Source organism: Hetaerina americana, unplaced genomic scaffold (assembly GCF_022747635.1).
Source record: "Hetaerina americana unplaced genomic scaffold, ioHetAmer1.1.p SCAF_13, whole genome shotgun sequence".
NCBI lineage: Eukaryota > Metazoa > Arthropoda > Insecta > Odonata > Calopterygidae > Hetaerina > Hetaerina americana.
Window position 1 is genome coordinate 15,626,632 of NW_027286403.1, and position 19,329 is coordinate 15,645,960.

A 19,329-nucleotide genomic window follows, 5' to 3' on the forward strand; every position below is an offset into this window, starting at 1 on the left:
CTGTATATCACGTATACTGTACACGCAAAAAAATTCGAAATAAAAGGTAACACGCATGGAAGTAATAATTTACTTTCGTTTCGCAACCATAAGGTTACGTAAATTCCAAAGAAACTGCGGGAGATGCCGCAACAGTAACTTTTAACGGAGTCATCCGCTAATGTGCATTTCAATGCAACAATTTCAGAGTGTAAAAATCATTCGCCTTGACTGGGATTCGAACCCAGATCCCTCAATATCCGGTCGAGTGCTTTAGCCACTTAAGCTACCGAGGCGTCCTCTTAAAGTTACTGTTGCGGCATCTCCCGCAGTTTCTTTGGAATTTGTCACAGTGAAAACAACATAAGTGTTTAAAGTTGGCTTTAACCTCGTGGACTGTGGCGCCTCGCGCACGACTACGAATGCCTGTGACATTGTATGTACGGTATTTCGTCACAACATCTTGTTCCTTTAAAAGCCCCAAAATTTCAGAGTTTAAGTGGACGCCTCGGTAGCTTAAGTGGCTAAAGCACTCGACCGGATATTGAGGGATCTGGGTTCGAATCCCAGTCAAGGCGAATGATTTTTACACTCTGAAATTGTTGCATTGGAATAAGGTTACGTAATTTAGAAACAGAAACAAAATCTAAAGACTCGAATAACAAGATACTGCTTCAAATTAAACACCATCAAGGTAAGAGGAGAAATGAAATTTATCTGAATTATCATGATGAGACAGTAAATCTGCGCCGTGGGGTTCTAAAGCTGATCAGAGAAAACGCATGAAATAGTAAAGGGTATTAATGCGCCCCAATTGCGATTCGAATTTCATCATCCACGCAGGATAAGGGATTGGGAAATAAATAAACTTCGACATATAACCAGTACCCTTTGATTTGACTTGACAAAGAGATTAATATTCTAATCTTAGCGTCAAGTTTCTTATTTATTCCATGTCCGATCACATAAATAGGGGTGCATTTGTGGTAAAACAAGCACCTGGAGATGAAACTTCTGTACTGGTATACGTAAGGCCGCATGAGATTTGATGATTCACAACGAATCCCCAGCTCCGGATAACGAACTCTTTTCAATCTCTCAGTTTTTATATTTCGTGAAGAGAATCTTACCACTCCAATATCCTCAAAAATAGCTGACGCCAGAAGTCTATACATTCTCAACACGTTTCGAAAGCTTGACAACGGGACGGCATTTATTACCTCCTTAAACAGCTGCGATGAAGGAATCAAGGGGAATATTTATCTCACCACCGGGGTGGGTATTTCACCCTCTCGCTCCCCCGAGCACCCGTGGGCCGGACCCGCAGCTCGGGCGACAGATTGGCTGGGACGACGAATAGCCTCCCCCTTCCCTCCCCATCGGCATGCGCGGTCACGCGTGCCATGACCTCATGGCTGCTTCACGGCGGCAATTTATTTCGGTGAGGTGGGGAAAAGGTTGTTGCGAATGTGTCGGGGGATGCGCCGGCCCTTATGTAATTATTGAAAAGGGACCTCCTCCTCCTCCTTCAACCCCCTCCCCCAGGAGCTCCGAGCAACTCCTTTGAAATAGTTTCCACCATCACCCCCAGGGGCAAGTTCCTCGAGGGTGAAGAGGGCGGGGTTCTCCGTGCCTTGAATCGGCGATTGCGGACAAGAATTACGGTGCGCGCAGTGGTTCCATTTCCATGGTACAGGGAGCGTGCCCCATATCCTTGTCCTGTCTCATCACCAACCTTACTCCATGCGCCCCTTGCCCCTGCCCTCCCCAGCACCCCATCAAACTGCCGCGGCGGCAGAATTCGGCGCATTTGAGAAAAATCCTCACCCGAGGTGGTGACCACGTCACCTCGGCAAATGACCCTCGCGTGGCCGGGGGCTCCGGATGCCCTCAACGGTGGGAGTTGGGGCATCGGTAGGCAGTGCTTCCGGAGAGTTGGTCGACAAAAGACTTCCCGGCACAAAGCTCAACGGCCAAATATCACTCCAAAAATGATGTATGAAAAATGACGAATATGGTGTTCTCGTTGACCATCATAAAAGTAGAATAAAATCAGCGAGTACCATTTAACTGTAAATTTTGAGGAATGGGTGAATGTCGGGTTTCCAACAGGATAAGTCATTTAATTCGGGCAACTGCTCCACCAGCACCAACCAAGGTGTATTTAGATCAGGGTGATCATTTGTAGAAGAAGATCTGTCCCTAAATGTCTAATTGACGGGATCCCAGCTTGGTGAAATGGGTACTGTTTAGTCATTTTGGTGGAATAATTATGTTTTTAATACGCAACCTTTTACTCAACGTTTTGCACTTTTCAATAGGCTAACCATCCATAAATTAAGTACGGGCACTGGTGGAATTTATCGATCTTGTTTAAAAAATGGGATAATTAATTGGGGAAAAGCGTTTCCATAAGTCAATTTACTGCCTAACGCCAGAATTTTCTGAAAAAGTCTTCTGAAAAAAAGGATTTTTTTAAGCTGACTTTTTTAGGTCTAATGAACCGTATGCTGGCCAACCGGAATCATTCTGCGGTTGGAATTTTGGGGGCATCACTGCTCATTTGCAATGTAATTTTTTTTGCAAATTAGCGCTAATTGTGAGCGTGGTCGACATCCGTGGACACTTCATCAGTTTTGAATGGGGTTTCCGAAAATATTTGCTCACTTCCACAATCCGAATTCATAATTGGGGATTTACATGATTTTGACCTCAAATTTTAAATCACTTTTATATCTCTGCCTCACACGATACTTTTTTTTAGCCAAAGGGAAGGATAATTAATTGTTGCGCATCGGGTAGAAAGGTCTATTAGTTATCATATTGATAGAGAAAAGAAAATGTTATCACTTTGAAGAAAATAGTGGAAATTCTAAAGAAAAACGGATAATAATGACTAAACATTTACGAATGCAGTTAAAATATATCTTTAAAAGTGACAACAATAGTTTATTGACACTTAAAATTCATGAGCACAAAACTAAAGCTGAATCTGGTAAATCATCTTCCCGAAGAAGCGGCAGTTAACCATGAATGCAAGAGGAACTTAAAGGGCTCCGCACCGGTTGAAATGGGACTTCTGTTGTAATCCATTTTATGAACTTAAGATTTTTTTCATATTGGATTATAAAACTCACCTAAAAGAAGGAGTTACTCAACAAAGGGAGCGTCATAAAATTCCTAGGCATCGAAGAATTAAGTGCCTATACATTTTGTGGGTACATGGTCGGTTCTGTAAATGAAAGTCTTTAGTACCAAGCTGCATTTATACATAACTCGAACGAGATTCGAGGTTTATTCGGTGAGTTACAGCATTCGCCACGGTGAGGAATGATTTCATGTTCGGTACAAATTTATTCATCCGCCAGGATTCCGATCCGCGCTATTACCAAAAGTCATGTCTGGTATATGATAGGTCATCATTACGAAAGAGCCAGTTCCAGAGGGGGAACGGAGGGAGTGGGAGGGTTAATTGTGGCACGGAGGGAGATAGACAGGAGGAAGGGTGAAGGGGTTGAGATCCCTCAATCAGGTGATCTCAACCCCTGAATTTTACGGGAAGGGAATATGGGACGTGGGGTGAGATCCGGCCATAGGAGAAATGACTACGGGATCCGAGACGGGAGCACATGGGTGGGCATCGATGATTCAGAGAGGGCGGGTGGGGGGGGAGGAGAGAGCAATGACTTGCCCCAGATGTCTGTCTACACTGCCCTCTCTAATAAAATATTCCGCGCCTCCGGCCGCATTACACCTACGATGAAGCAAACAAAAATGTCTCCTCGACTTCAAGAGCAGCCGGTCAGCGCAGGTGAATGGATCGCAGGGAGTGGAGGAGAGCCGTTGGGGGGGCGGAGGAGGCGAGGAACGAATGGAGATGGACTGCCATCGTGGGAGTTAGGCTAACGAACGAGCAATGAGCGGGGAGAGATAGTTTAATATAAAATGGGATTTCGGTAAAAGGGCGTAAAGTCGAGGGTTAAAGTTGAGTAAAACGGAGGAAAGACACGATGAGACCATGATTCTCGGAAGAGTTAAAGGAACGGGATGGGAGGGTGTATTGGACAGAGGGGGGGAAGCGACGAGAGACGTGCAGCGGGGGGGAGGGGGTAGAAGAGTAGAAAGAAGGCAAGAGCGGACTAATCCAAGGAAGAAATATGGAAATGAGACGCTGGGGAGGGGTTCTCGTCGACTTGGAGAGGAAGGAAGGGGTTGTGAGTGGGTGAGGAAAGAAGAATAGAGCGTGGGTATGTGGAGAGTCAGGGTTGGAGTGAGTCGAAGGTGAGTTGGGGTGTTTGGAGCAAGCCGGCGGTAGGAGGATGGGTGTGCTGGGAGAGAGGGAGTGAGAGGGAGAGAAAGACAGAAGGGAAGAGAATGCGCGAGGTGGGGGAGGATTTGGCAGCGGTGTGCGGTGAGGGAGTGAAGAGGGTAACGATGTACGGCGGGGAATGAGGGCAATAGGAGGAGGAGAGAAACAACAAGGATACAAACGGGGGAAAGCGGGCGGTGGCTGGAGCATGAGAACATATTTTGCTCTCCCCAGGGTATCGCTAGAAAGGTTATATATATATATATATATATATATATATATATATATATATATATATATATATATATATATATATATATATATATATACACATATACTATACATCGGTCGAGCCGTCGAAACGTCAAAACTACATATGACATATGCGAGTGTCCTTTCTTTGTGTTTCTATGTTTTAAAAATCTACAACTGTGTTTTTATATATTTGTGCGTCGCCGAAGAGGGTTCCATTTGGAAGAAATATATAAATATATATATATATATATATATATATATATATACATATATTTATATATTTATTTATATATACACATACATACATATATTCAAATACGAAAAACCAACCATATGCGAACAAATATTCATTCACATAGATATAGATGAAGATATAGAAGGAAATGAGATAGAAATACACATAAAAGACGTACACAGGAGAATTGGGGCAGGCGAAATCAAGAATATTAGAAGAGCAAAAATATTTCCTCGATCGGGACTTGAACCGCGGATATTTGTTTGTTTTTTATAAAACGGAGAGTTTGTCTTTTATACGTGCTCCTATTGATTTTACTTATATCTATATCAATGTGCATTCATATATATATATATATATATATATATATATATATATATATATATATACATATATATGCACATGAGATATAAAGGTGATCCACGTATTTCCATACCAGTGATGTTCATTCGATACTAAATTGTTCCTTATCCTATTGAATTTTATTCTACCAATTAGACCGACTATCGATTAGATTTTCTGATATTTTTTGTGATACTACCGCCTCCCGATTTATTGTTTTGAAAACGTCTGCACAGTAAATAATATGCTGGCGGACATTATGTTATCACGGTAAGACCTTAATTGGCGCGCGGGAATGGAAAGATAAACAAAAAATTTAAGTGGAAGAAAACACTGGTAACTCTTCAACAGGTTAATTTAGAAAACACGGCGTGATTCACCACACATGCTGCATAATCCCACGTAAAAAAGGGAGGTTACCATGTAAAGAAATAGACTGTACGGGCTTGTGAGGATGAGCGTGGGAGAGATGGGAGTATGAAAGGATAGTAGAGGAGATAATATGAAGATTAGGGGGCGAAGGAGGTCTAAAAGGCTCACGTGGAGTTTGCTGAAACGACCCATGTTTCTACTTCAGTCAGCCCCGCGTCTATTACAATAATTCCATATGAAGTAGAACACCAAAACAATATATCTTTAAATGCGTACCAAGAGCTCATGTATCTGAGATCTAGGGGGTCCAAGTAGTCAAAATGTTAAAAGACCAAAATTAGGAAGGAATTCAAATTTAGATTGGTTCTGGATGGAAGGAAGCAAGGGGAATGGAATGAAACGAGAACCGAGGTGAGGGAGGAGGGATGCGATTAAATTGGGTACAGGGAGAAGAGGAAGGAAGATTGCGGGGTATGTGGCGGGGGGAGGGTAGAGGGAGGGGCTGGGGACGGGATGAGAGACCGAAGGGATGAGAAGAGGCGATAATTGGAGGGGGTGAAGGAGTTGTGGTGGGTGAGGATGAAACGTGAGGGGGTGCCGAGGAAGGTGGTGGAGGAGGGGTTGGGAGAAGGGACTGGTCAGGGTTAGGGAAAGAAAGGAATAGATGGTGTAGGGGGGGGAGGCGGCGGTATGGGTAAGAAGACTTCTGTCCTCGTTGTACTTCATGGTTCCAGGCCTCACTTCGTAGAGGTATTTGATAAATATATTGAAAGATTTATTGACATTTTCCGCAGACTTTACGGAAACAAAATTGATAATCGAAGACTGCGGAAAAGTACAAAAAAATCTATTAATATGGCCGACCTCATTGCTCTGGGACCATAATTCCCATTGAAGATTGCACAGTTATGCAAATTTTTATCGAGTCATATTTTTTCATTGAACACAAATACATAGCTTAACATTGATAAACAATGTTTGCATAACGTATCGGTCACAATTTTTTCATGATGTGTGCGTTAAGTAGTCAATTCAGACCGTCGATTAAGTGTGGGCATGGTCACCAATCGTTTTGGCATTGATGATATGACAGATCACACCATTTTCACTAAATATTTTGCTATGCGAAATATATGCACTAAACTCGTCCGGAAGGTTTTGACGGACGACCAAGAGCAGAGCGGTGTATCTGCTTAAGAAGACCTTCAGCAACGGAATCGCGACCATTGCCTAACCCTCTTACAGTCCCGACTTGGCACCAGCACTATTTTCTATTCCCAAAAGTGAAATTCTCCCTCGAAGGACACCACCTTGGGACCCGAAGTGCCGTCAAAGAAGCTTGCACGCGTACCCTTAAGGACCTTCCGGCATCCGCCTACCAGAGAGCCTTCGAGTCGTAAAAAAAACTGCTAGCGAAAGTGATTCGACTCTAAAGAGATTTACTTTGAAGAATTGTGAGGCATTGTAGCAATATCTTTAATAAAACTATTTTTGCGAAACTTTTCCCGATAATTTTTTAATTAACCATATATAGCTACAGAAATAACAACCAAAGTGTTATGTTTTTAAGGAATTTTTTCAATTAACGTAGCTAACAGGTAAATTTTTCATTTATTAACCCTATTAGCTGTCAATAATTTCGAGGGAGGGTGGGTAGCTGAGGGGGATGGAGGATGACCTATGAATGGGGGGTCAAGAGGTGTCGATGAAGATGAGAGTGCGAGGTTGGAGTGTGAGACAGGGAGGAGAGAGAAAGAGAAGCAACGGGATGGAGGAGGGAAAGGAGTTAGGGATGTGGAGTTGTTTGGGGCAGGAGTGGACGGAGACAGAAACCGGGGCAAATGAAAGGGCAAGAGGTGGGATGAGGCAGTCGGCGGTGGAGGAGCCCAGGAAGGGTTCGGGGTGCAGGGGGAAGGGGAGAACACGGGGTGACGGGCGCAAATGAGTGTGGGGGAGTCGAAGGGTGCGGGGGGTGGCCAAGGGTGAGGATGGGTGAAGAGGTTGTGGGACGATGTGTGGGCAGGGCTGGGAAAGGGGATGTTCCGGTTTCTTGGCCCGGTGGCGCAAGTGGCTGGGTAGAGGAGGAAAGTCGGGGCTGTTGGAGTGCAATCAGCAGAGACAGCTAAGGAGGGCCAACAGTCTTGCCAGTTGAGTTCGTTATGCTCGATTTATTAGGATTAATATCGTCTTTTAGGCACTCCTTAAATCGCTCAAAATATTTTGGCTGACGGGTTTATTATTGTATTGGCATCGGGGGATGTGTGTGTGTATATGTATATGTATATGTATATGTATATGTATATGTATATGTATATGTATATGTATATATATATATATATATATATATATATATATATATATATATATATATATTATATATATAATGTATATATAATATATATATATACATATTTTATATATATATATATATATATATAATATATATATTATATATATAATGTATATATAATATATATATATACATATTTTATATATATATATATATAATATATATATATTATATATATTATATATATATTATATATATATTATGTATATATTATATATATATATTATATATATATATATGGGTCGCGGTAGTCCAGTGGGTAGAGCGTTGGACTGCTGACCAGAGGGTCCCGGGTTCGATTCCCGGGCTAGGCACTCTGGGCACCTGCAGCTCCACCCAAGCTTAAGTGACATATGTATACACACAGGCGCACACACGCTTTACAGTGATAAGTTATCTATTTACTGGTCCCCACCTTCTTCAGACTAGAGTCGCCTTACCTAAAGAAGGCCTCAGAGATGGTCGAAAGCTTAAAATTTCTGAAATGTGATTGCCCTTTTGCGTGCTTTATATTTACGTTTCTGTGTTCTATTGTACGGTTTGTAAGTGTTTGTGTTTATATATATATATAAAAAATCACATACCCAGAGTGCCTTGCCCGGGAATCGAACCCGGGACTCCAACTCCAACGCTCTACCCCCTTGACTACCACGACCCATGTATGTGTGTGTGTGTATATATATATATATATATATATACACACACACATATATATATATATATTTGTATATATATATATATGTATATATATTTGTATATATATATATATATGTATATATATTTGTATATATATATATATATATATATATATATATATATATATATATATATATATATATATATATATATATACATAAGAAGAAGGTAACTAAATAATCCGGTGATTCTGTAGTTATCACCACTTCCATCACCTGATAATGATGTAGTTATAAATAAACCGGTCGTATTAAATTTTATTTCATCGAAAATTAACAATTTGTAATTGATTAATCCCTTAATTCAGTGTATTCCTTCATCAACGCTGCATCTTCTTTTACTTTTGCCTCCACCAACTCCTGCTAACAAATTGCCTTTCGAGAGATCACCATTTCCCACTATCTGGTGGTAAATCTATACCGTTTAAAATGCAGAACATTCATGGAGATGACCATTTAAATGCTTTAGAACTCCCGGCTTGCATACAATACATCCGTACTTCCTTCACCACTTTTCTCTCAACCTTTGATAGCATTCTTACACCAATTGAGGCGACTAAGACCAACAAAAATTCTTTAAAAAGTGAGTATTCTTACAATGTGCTTAGGGAATTTTTAGGGTGTCACGCCCTTGTATAATTTAAATGAACCATTCTAGAAGAAAATTAGTCCTAAGTATTTTACACAGCAGGAAAGTTACGATTTTATTTGTGGAGTTCCTTTTCAATAGATTTGTCTCTGGAAATTAAATGATGTACTTAAGTCTCTAAAACCATAAAAATATCTTTCTCATGAGCCTGGTTCGGATCAAGCTTGATTGAGATTGCCATTAGTATTCAATTGCTTCCCTTATTTAGAAATGCCGTCCGAGAACTTTAGTCCTCATTGAAAGCCAACTCACAAGCGAGGGTGGTGTCGAAATTCTGGATAGTGCACAGGAGACTAAGTGAAAGAGATAGTTACCACACGATTTGCTGGAAACTTTTCGATAATATGCTTTCAGTCGCAATGTTTTAATTCCATGCGCATCATGTCATCACTTCAACGGAAATTTCAATTAAACCCCGACTAGGTGGATGTGGAGGGTAACTCTATTCCGGCGCCACCGGTGGTTCAAGTTTCCCGTAGACACGAGTACGAGGTCAAACAGCTTGAGCGGGAATTGGGGAAGTGTACATTTTCTATGTAATTTCATTTATATCATTGATAACCTACTTATTAAAGGTAAATTTTCGGAACATCTGTGACAGCTATTAGATATTACGTTTTGCGTAGAATGCCACTTGTATTATATGTGTAATGCCCTATAGTATTTCTTTTGTAAGTTCTTCGTAATTTCCACTTGCCATCGTGCATCTACCATCCCTTCTCTTCTCCGCTTAACTAACATTCTCCCTCCCATTAACGAATGTTAGCTTCCCACAGCCTCTCAGAATTCCCTCCTCACACGGTTACCTTCGACGATTGTCCCTTCCTCCACTCTTTTTCCATCACATTACAAAACTCCGTCGCTGTCTTTCTCTCGGTCCAACCTTTTTATTCCATCCCCAACTATGCCTTCACCTCTAATATTCTCCTCCACAAACAACCTCTTCCCTCAGAAAACAGAATTTAGAAGCCTTAAGTTGGCCGGATTGAAAAAAGGTTACGACCCAAACTTCTATCCTTCGGTACATACGGAAAAACACACCAGAATACACGCGCGACCGTGGGACCTCCCATGAGGGTATCTGCGCCGGGAACCGATCCCACAGGGATTAGAGTGGGGTTTTATCACGAGAGTTTCCCCGCGTCCCCCATTCCCTCGGGATTATTGAATTCAATGCTAGGACGTCACCCGCCGGTGCACCGGAAGGGTGCTCAATATCCACCATTTGGGACTTGAAAAATACCCTCCTATGGCAGAATGAAACTGTCTACAACTGACGCTGTGTGACATGCATATGCCAGTTCAGCCCGCAGATTGCTTGTGCTGCTAATCGGAAGTCCCGGGTTCGATTCCGGCCACCGCCTCTGAGGACCCCAAAATTCGCCCAATGGGGACTTTTTCGAATTCAAGATTTTCTTGGTTCGTGAAACTAATCCATATCCTTACAAATGCTGCCATCCCTTGTCCAATCCTAATTCTAGTTTCTTCTTCTCACTCCTGCACTTAAAGATAATTCACCTGCCTCACTAAAGGGAATAATGCGATTTTTAAAATAGCACCGGCCGTGGGACTGAGCCCTCGGTGAGTCAGTTCTGCATGGGAAACTTGTCACGACGGAAAAAGTGCTTAATTCCGACCAGCGGGATATGTATTAAGTGAACTTGGAATTAATGGAACATTCCCTACGCCAAAATGAAAAATTTAAGAAAAACGAAACAAGTTCGTCACTTGCTCATTAAGGCATTTCAAATTTCACAAACTGTCAGAGCCGTTTGCAGGTTGCCACCCTGAGAGGCATTTGCTCAAATGGGAGCAAATTCGCGAGGACGCAAGCCATAGGGAGGATAATTGAGGGTTAGGACGGCGAGTGACTCACTCGTTCGGCCGCCTGAAGCAAATAGGCAACACGTTCAAATTGTACCGCGGGAACGGCCGCGCTCCCGCTCAACTCTCTCCATCGACCGCCAAAGGGGGGAGAGAAGGAGATAGACTAGTAGTACGTAGTTTTGAGGGGAGGCGACCGACAGCTAAGGTCATTTGCGCCATAGGGGATGGACAGGAAAGGATGAAGGGTGGAGAGAAACCCGGCGTCGGCATTAGCCTACTCTTTACGAAAGGCGCCAAGGGGTCCGCAGTTTAACGTCCCATCCGACGGACGGCGTACTCCCTCAAAGTGCCCTCCACAAAGCACCTCAAGTAGGGATCGAGATGAAAAATATTCAACACCGCCGGGATTTGAACCCGCGCCCTCAGGGTGGGAAGCCAGTACGTTAGCCCCTGCACCATCTCGATCCCCGAGAGATAGACTATACTCATTGCACGACACCTACGAGGTCACCAAAGAATTCTTTGAAGAACAATCGTAATCGGCCTAAATGCGAAAACCGAGGCGATATCGGTGAGCGTGATTATATCAATCGAAGGAGATGACATTACAGTCATGGTAAAAGTAATATTATGCAAGTCTATTGAAATCATTCCAATAACCACTCCAGGAGTCTAAGGACACAAATATACGACGACATTCCTTTTCACGGGCGGTGACCCTACACCCCCCGCTACACGCCCTTGCGGCGGCTTGCAAGGTATTATGTAGACGTAGATGTTACGTTCGGTTACGTAATATCAACGTGCCTAACTCATTTTCTTGGCTCTGTGAACCTCTTTCATCGTCGGAAATGAGTCTGTCTTTGGATCGATTTCACTGGAATTTTCGTCGCCGGGCACATTCATCTTGACATTCTTGCTCCATTTCATGTAAGAACTCTCCTCTCTCTCTCTCTCTACCCGTAAGCACTCCGGATTCCCCCCTCCTCTTCCTTTCCTCCGAGAAACCTTCCCTCTTCCAAACATTTCCTGCCCTCCTCATAACGACAAGGCCCATCCTGTTTTTCTTTCTCATCCTTATACTCTTCAATACCCCTCTTTATCCTCCAATTCTTCTCATTTCCTCCTCATTCCTAACGCTAACACTCCATTCCAGACTCTCTCTATCTAGTCCGTTCTTCTTTCTTGCTTATAGTACATGCCTCCCACATTTATACAAAATAATTCTCCATATTATGTAATCTCCCTATCAAATTTTCTGCCAATATTCTTAATTGCCAAAACCGCCCCTTTTTTTACAAACGCTGTCATTCCTTGTCCAGTTCTAATTCTAGTTTATTATTCTCACTCCACCACTTAAAAATTATATATCTTCCACATTAAAGGAAATAATGTAGAAACTTAATCGACTTCAGACGATAAATTGATTATAAACCATGCATTTATTCGAGGTCTATCCAATAAAAACACGAACTGGTGCGATCTGGCGGCCATGACGTGGACTATAGCCCCACACACTAGCGGCGGTAGTTGCCTGAAATCCATTGAGCCGACTTTGCTTGGCGGATCGTCGAGCTGTGCGTATGGTGCCATTCATGTTAATTTCTATAGTACTTGTTTTAACTGTTTGTCGAAAATGGAAATTGACAAAATCACGGAGCAACGAACATCAAGTTTTATGGTGAAGTGCGGTAAAAGTTATCAAGATATTACTGAAATGTTGACAGCAGTTCATGGTGATAATGCTCTGAAGAAAACATCCGTTTGCAAGTGGATCAAGCGCTTTAAAGATGGCCGACAAGAGTCCACGGATGATGCAAGGCCGGGACGACTTTCAATCACCTGTGTTGACGACAACATTGATCGTGTGCGGTCCCTTGTCCTTACCGATCGTTGAATAACTCTCGGAATAATAGCCGATGAACTGAATTCAGGAAAATCAACAGTGTGCACTATTTTAACCGAACATTTGGGCTTTAAAAAAATGTGTGCAACAATTGCGCCCAAGTTGCTGACGCCAGATCAAAAGTTGAAAAGGGTTGAATATGTTACTGACTGGAAAAATTCACTAGAGAACGATGCTGGATTTCTCAAAAGGGCAATTACTGGTGACGAATCGTGGTTTTACGAGCATGAAATTGAACTAAAATCGCAAAGCAACGAGTGGAAAGCAAAAGATGAACCTCAAACCAAACAATACAGAAAAAGCCGATTGAAAATCAAAGTCATGCTCCTGGTTTTCTTTGATGCCAAACGTGTTGTTCATGATGAATTTCTTCCTGAAGGACGAACAGTAAATTCTGAGTTCTACCTTACAGTTCTCAAGCGTTTGAGAGATCGCGTGCGTCGTGTGCGACCAAATTCAAATCAAGGCGATGGATGCATTCTTCACCATGACAATGCACCTGCATTGTCATGACATTGGAATGCACCATTTATTGTTCGCCAGTTTATGGCAAAAAATTCTATCACCATCCTTGATCATCCTCCTTATTTGTCAGATCTCGCCCGCTACGACTTTTTCCTATTCCCAAAATGCAATAATGTGATGGGGGGACATCACTGGGAAGATGTGAACACAATAAAGTAAAAAACGACGAGAAAACCGAAGAGACTAATTGCCGAGGACTTCCAAGAGTGCTTTAAATAGTGGAAAAGAATATGAAATAACTGTATAGCAACGAATGGAGAATAATTTGAAGGGGAAAAATCGACGTTGAATATATTTTGCAAAATAAAGTTTTTAATTGCCTAAGTTCGCATATTTATTGAACAGACCTCGTATATGAATAAATCAGCATAGAAAGATAATACGGCATAACAAAAGACATAACTCATAACTATGGAATCAATAATTTTTTTTATTTGAAGAAAACGATATTTTCAAACCTGGGCGTGTTCAGCGGTCAGCGCCTAACCTATTAAATATCAGAAGCCCAAGCAGGTTCAGGTTAGGGGGCGCACCGGTGTATGGGAACATTCACTGCGTCAAATATTTCCAAACACACCATTACGTATGTCGCAGTACAAAGTGAAAGTCGGGGATTCCAAAAACCGACACAAAACAGAATATGGGCGGCGGGCGCGACCCCGACGGGTTCTTTTACCCCTACCGCCAAATAAATTCAGATTTCAATCTCGTCCGAAGGAATTCGAGTGTGCTGTGTACGTGTAGCATGACTCATTAATTTTCTCTCAATTCGCATCGTACTTCTTTACAGACAGGGTAACTGCGGGGATTTTTTGTTCGCGTGGAGGCATCCTTCCCAGTCGCTTACTCCTTGTGCGTCTCTGCGAGTCGATCGGTGGGAGAAGAGTGAAGGGGAAAGGAAAGAGGTTTTGGAAATGGCCACAGCCGGGCTGGATCCATTGCTTGCTGCTTAACGTATTCCTCCGTTTTATGTATGAATTTTTACACTATAAGATTACAGTTCATTAGATTCTAATACAACTATTTCAATACCACCCTTAAGTTGACATCAATACTTCTCCGCCGTGAATTTTGTCAAAATGATAAAACATGGATTTTCAATCACAATTCATACAATACTGATAACCTACCTCATAATGGCTTGTGAAATTTATTTAATTTCAGCTTAAGATAACTAAAACATATTCAAAATGTATACTAACTCATCACATCGTCTTCATCCTTTAACGGGCTCGAAGAGTACTCAAGGGACGACGAGTGAGACCCATTGGCGTTGCACGAAAATCCAAACGAAGGGTAAGATATGCTCTTGGTAGGTTGTTTAACTCTCGGCTCGTCTTTACCAACGCTAGGAGACAGGCAAACGCACCGTGTCCTCATTTCCTGGGTAACGGTTGTGGGAGCTCGAGTGCACACTGTCAACCGTGCATTATTTGTCCACAAGTGGCTCGAAGCCTGTAGCGATAACGATCTCACGTATAAATAAATCCCTCGTGTTTGGTGGGGTATCGACGCACGATATCATCACGTACTTAAGACACCACGATGAGGTGGAGAGAGGAATGGAGTGGGTGTGGGGTGTAAAAGCAGGGGAAACAGGGAGAGAGCACGGGTGGCCACCTTTGCTGGGCGCCGGCGCCACTCGCTCCTCGCGGCGGCGGGTCACAGAGGAGCAGCCGCCGCCGGAGAGTAAATCTTCCAGTTGAGGCATGGAAGGCGGTGGCGCCGCATTGACTCCGGAATCCGGAATGTTCAAGGATATTGCCGGTGTCTTCTTTTTCAACCGTAGCAATCGTTTCAGCGGCATTAGTTATTCACTTTAATCATCTAGGCGCTGAAACTGCGAATAATTTTTGGTTTGCCCACGTCGTTCCTCCATGTCTGCAGAATCCTTTCCAAGAAAATTCCTTGTGTAAGGCTAATGAGATCGAACAAATGAGAAGTTGCTTGATAATGAGTGGTTGGAAAAGGTGAAACTGAGAATGCTCCTTGACTAATGATGCGGGATCGGCCATCATTTACGTATCCTGTCGCCTCCCTGAACCAAGAAACGAAATGACTAAAAAGGGGGGAACAATAAACACTTATTATCTTTGTTTCAACTTTCAACATCCTAATTCTCGTATTTCTTGATTTTTTGACATTATTCGACTACAGGGCTAAACAATTTCGTAAAATGGTCCAACCGTGCACTATTAGTACAACTCACAATATAAATATTAGATCTACCAGAAATTTCCGAATGTACAGATACAATATGTAGCATAACGGTACACCATAGCACCGGTAAATAGCATACGTAAAGGGCTATTTTGCGATTCTTTACCAAATAAAAAAATCAAATTATTACTATATTTAAGTGTAAGTACGTAGGCTAGATTGAATTTTGATCGAATTCATTTTCTCATCCAGGTAAAGATCAATATTAAATGATGAAATGACCTAACAGCTCCAATTGCGACGTAAATATGGAACAGAATAAAAAATGATATCAATATGCGAAACAACGAATAACGATAAAAAATAATATCTTGAAAATAATACTAAATTGAATAACGCGTAAGTTTTTTCGAACATTTTTCCAAAATCCATGTGCATTTGTAATTTTCGGTTGGAGTTGCACCCCAGAGCATTTCAGGGTCTATTCCCGCTACTAGAATAATTATCAATATTTCTTTCCATATAAATTAAATGCTAATGATCACTACAGAAATGAATGACACACTTCAGGAAAGGTATGTAAATTAAAAGCAAAAATACCGCGTGGTTTTTGCTAGATACTGCGTCATGTCCGCAGGGGAGAAGGAACTGTTCGTCATTAATTTTGGCGTATATTTTGGATACTGAAGGTCAGGCTGTAAGTTTTTGAGGGGTTAGAGAAATGAGAAAGTTTCTCAAAGCGTGCGTTTGCACGGACCAACTAGGATGTAGTCAGTATGCATGGTCTAGCATCTTGAAAATTTAGAAACTCTGCAAGCCTCCGCTGCTGTATTTCCTCATTGAATCTTCGTGACGTGCTTTCTACCCCCGATTCCTGCGATTACTTGATACTTCCTAGCTACATAACTTTCTTCCGTACTTTTTACTTGACCTTTCGTTCATTATAACTGGCTAGTATTCCCGCCGCTTAGCGTGAAATCCAATGGATAATAACAAGACGCACGGTTGAGATATTAGCTTAGGTCTACTGTTCAACAGAAGATTGAAAACTTCATTTTTCAAAAGCACACTCGTGAATCTCCGATTCATTTTCTTCAGGCGACAACAGGAAAGACGAGGACTCATATTGATGGCCAGAAAAGTCAACTCTCAGCGTGAAAATAACTGATACACCAAAATAAGCTTCAGCTATACGGCCACGGCATCCGCCTAGTGACTACACACATGAGCCGCGAGTATGATTTTCCTTGATATTTTAGGGGAATAGTACAAAGGGTGCCATTGAGTAGGAGTTTGTCACTTCCTCAACGCAAACCCTATATATCCATAGCAACGCTGGGGGTATAACTGTCACGCTGCAAGACGAACGCCCAACCCAGAGGCAATGGGGCATCGGGTCCTTAGCACCCACCATGAGGTCAGCCAGGCAAGAGGACGAGGAAGGATCGAGCTGCAGTAAAGCCGCATCTGATACAGATATGACTGGCGCTCACGGTATTGAAATGGAGGAGAGAGTGGGGAATGAGAGAGTAAAGGTCAGTAGGGGTGGGGAGCGGGAGCACCAATAAAACCGTTTTTGATTTATCTTTTTCGCATATCTAGATATCCACGCAAGAAGTAAAGGCACATGTACATTTATATGTAAAGTTAGATACGTACTATATGAACCTGGGCCATATTTGTGTAAAACTTCCAAGTTCATGGCACGTGACCACATGCACGCTTTGAACTCGGCCTCAGAGGAACCCTTTTCCCGCAAGGGAACCGCAAACACACAAATTACCCTCTCATCCAATTTATGTCGCTGCGATCTAATTTATAAAGCAGGCCTGCTGCGCCAGTACCACGAGATTTGGTAGGTTATGCCGACGATTTCCGGCAAGAGGATTTTTTAATGGCGAAAGCAGGGGATATGTTAATGCAGGATGGCGTAAGAATTTGTTGAAGTCTAAAAGTGGGTCACTAGCAGAGAAACCGGACAGGGATTACACCAATGCTTCGGAGAACAGGGTTGACTTTTTTGGTTCAGAATGAAAAAAATTACTTTTTGATCAATTCGTTTCATAGAAAATAATATCTTACCACATTAGTTAACAATTTATGCTATTCCTAATTTATTGCTATGAATAAATTGCGAAATCTTTTCGTGCATGTTCCTTTCAAATTTCTGTGTATTTATCTCCATCTTCATCACTTCATTGTTGAGGCTCATAAAATGCACAAAACATTATTTCCAGAGCTGGAACGAAAAAAATTTTCATGTCCTGCAGATATTTTGCGACCGTTTTCGATTAAAGTAACTTTTACATCAAATCCATTCCGTTTCACCAGCCAGGATTATATGTTTTTATATTTGATACATTCCATTTATTTACGTAAATGATTAAAAATTTTACTTAAATTTCTCTTGGGTGAAAAAATTAGCAATCACAGGTTGTGCCAAATCTCCAGTTGTACGTAATTTGAAAAAGCGCAGGATTGAAGGCGGTTCCCATTTTGCACCCTTGTACCTATGTGTAGGTGTGCGCGCGCGTATATGTGTATATATCTATATATATATATATATATATAAAGGGTTCGTCCGGAAAATGAGTGTACTGATTTTTTTCCCGCCACTCCAGGCGCGCCCAGCACCGCTCTGACGGGCTGCGATTGGAGGGGGTATGTTGGCAAGCGACGCTGAAAAAGGCAGTCGGCTCTGAGCTGTGGTGTAGTGAGGAGCTCTGTTAACGCGAACCTCCACGCTCGACCCACGTCACGGAACGCGATGCCGAAGTTTTTGGAGCAGCGTTATTCCATCAAATTTGCGGTAAAGCTTGGGAAATCGTCTACCGAAACTGTCGGTATGATTAACCAGGCTTAGGGGGAGTCAGCCATGTCCAGAAACATGATCTTTCGGTGGCACAAGATGTTCGTAGAGGGCAGAGAAGAGGTCGACGACGAACCACGGCCTGGACGCCCATCAACGACACTCACCGACGAAAATGTGCGAAAAGTTCGCGATGTACTGAACTCTGATCGTCGTCTTAGTGTTCGGATGATAGCAGAGCAGTGTAATGTGCCAAAAACAATAGTGCACGAGTCGCCCACGTCCGGCCAGCGATCAAAAACATCTGGCGGCTGCATCACGACAATGCGCCGTCTCACACCGCGCTTGTCGTGTCGGACTTCTTGGCCAAGCACGGCGTGGCAACGCTGCCGCACCCGCCCTACAGCCCGGACTTGGCACCACCGGACTTCTTTCTGTTCCCGAAGATAAAGAGGAGTTTGAAAGGAACGCGATACGGGACTTTGGACGCCGTCAAAGAGGCCGTGACGACGTGTCTTCGAGAGGTTCCCGATGATGCCTTCGCGGGAGCGTTCCAGGAATGGGAACGCCGCTAGAACAAGTGTATCGACTCACAAGGGTCCTATTTTGAGGGATATTAGCTTAAGATATGTAAAAGTGTAATAAAGTTTTTTTCCTGACCTCAGTACACTTATTTTCCGGACGAACCCTGTATATGTATGTAGTAGTAGTTTTAAGGGTTTGTAGGGTGCGTCGACAGCTATGGTCATTTTGCACCACTGCCATAACCTAAAACTTATGTTCCTTTTTAATTAGGAATAAGTAAATAAATAAATACGAATAAAAATATAAATAAATAAATAATTATTAAAATCAAAAGGCATTAAAATTATGAGCTCCAAAGCTAAAGCTGCCTGGTTAAACCAGTTGCCTTTAA

The 19,329-nt window shown here is 42.4% G+C and overlaps 1 protein-coding gene across 1 annotated transcript in view; it reads right to left on the minus strand.

Annotated features, from left to right (window-relative positions):
* LOC139686112 (uncharacterized) overlaps nt 1–19,329 on the minus strand; it is a 147,080-nt gene that overhangs the window by 3,882 nt on the left and 123,869 nt on the right. The window lies entirely within an intron of this gene.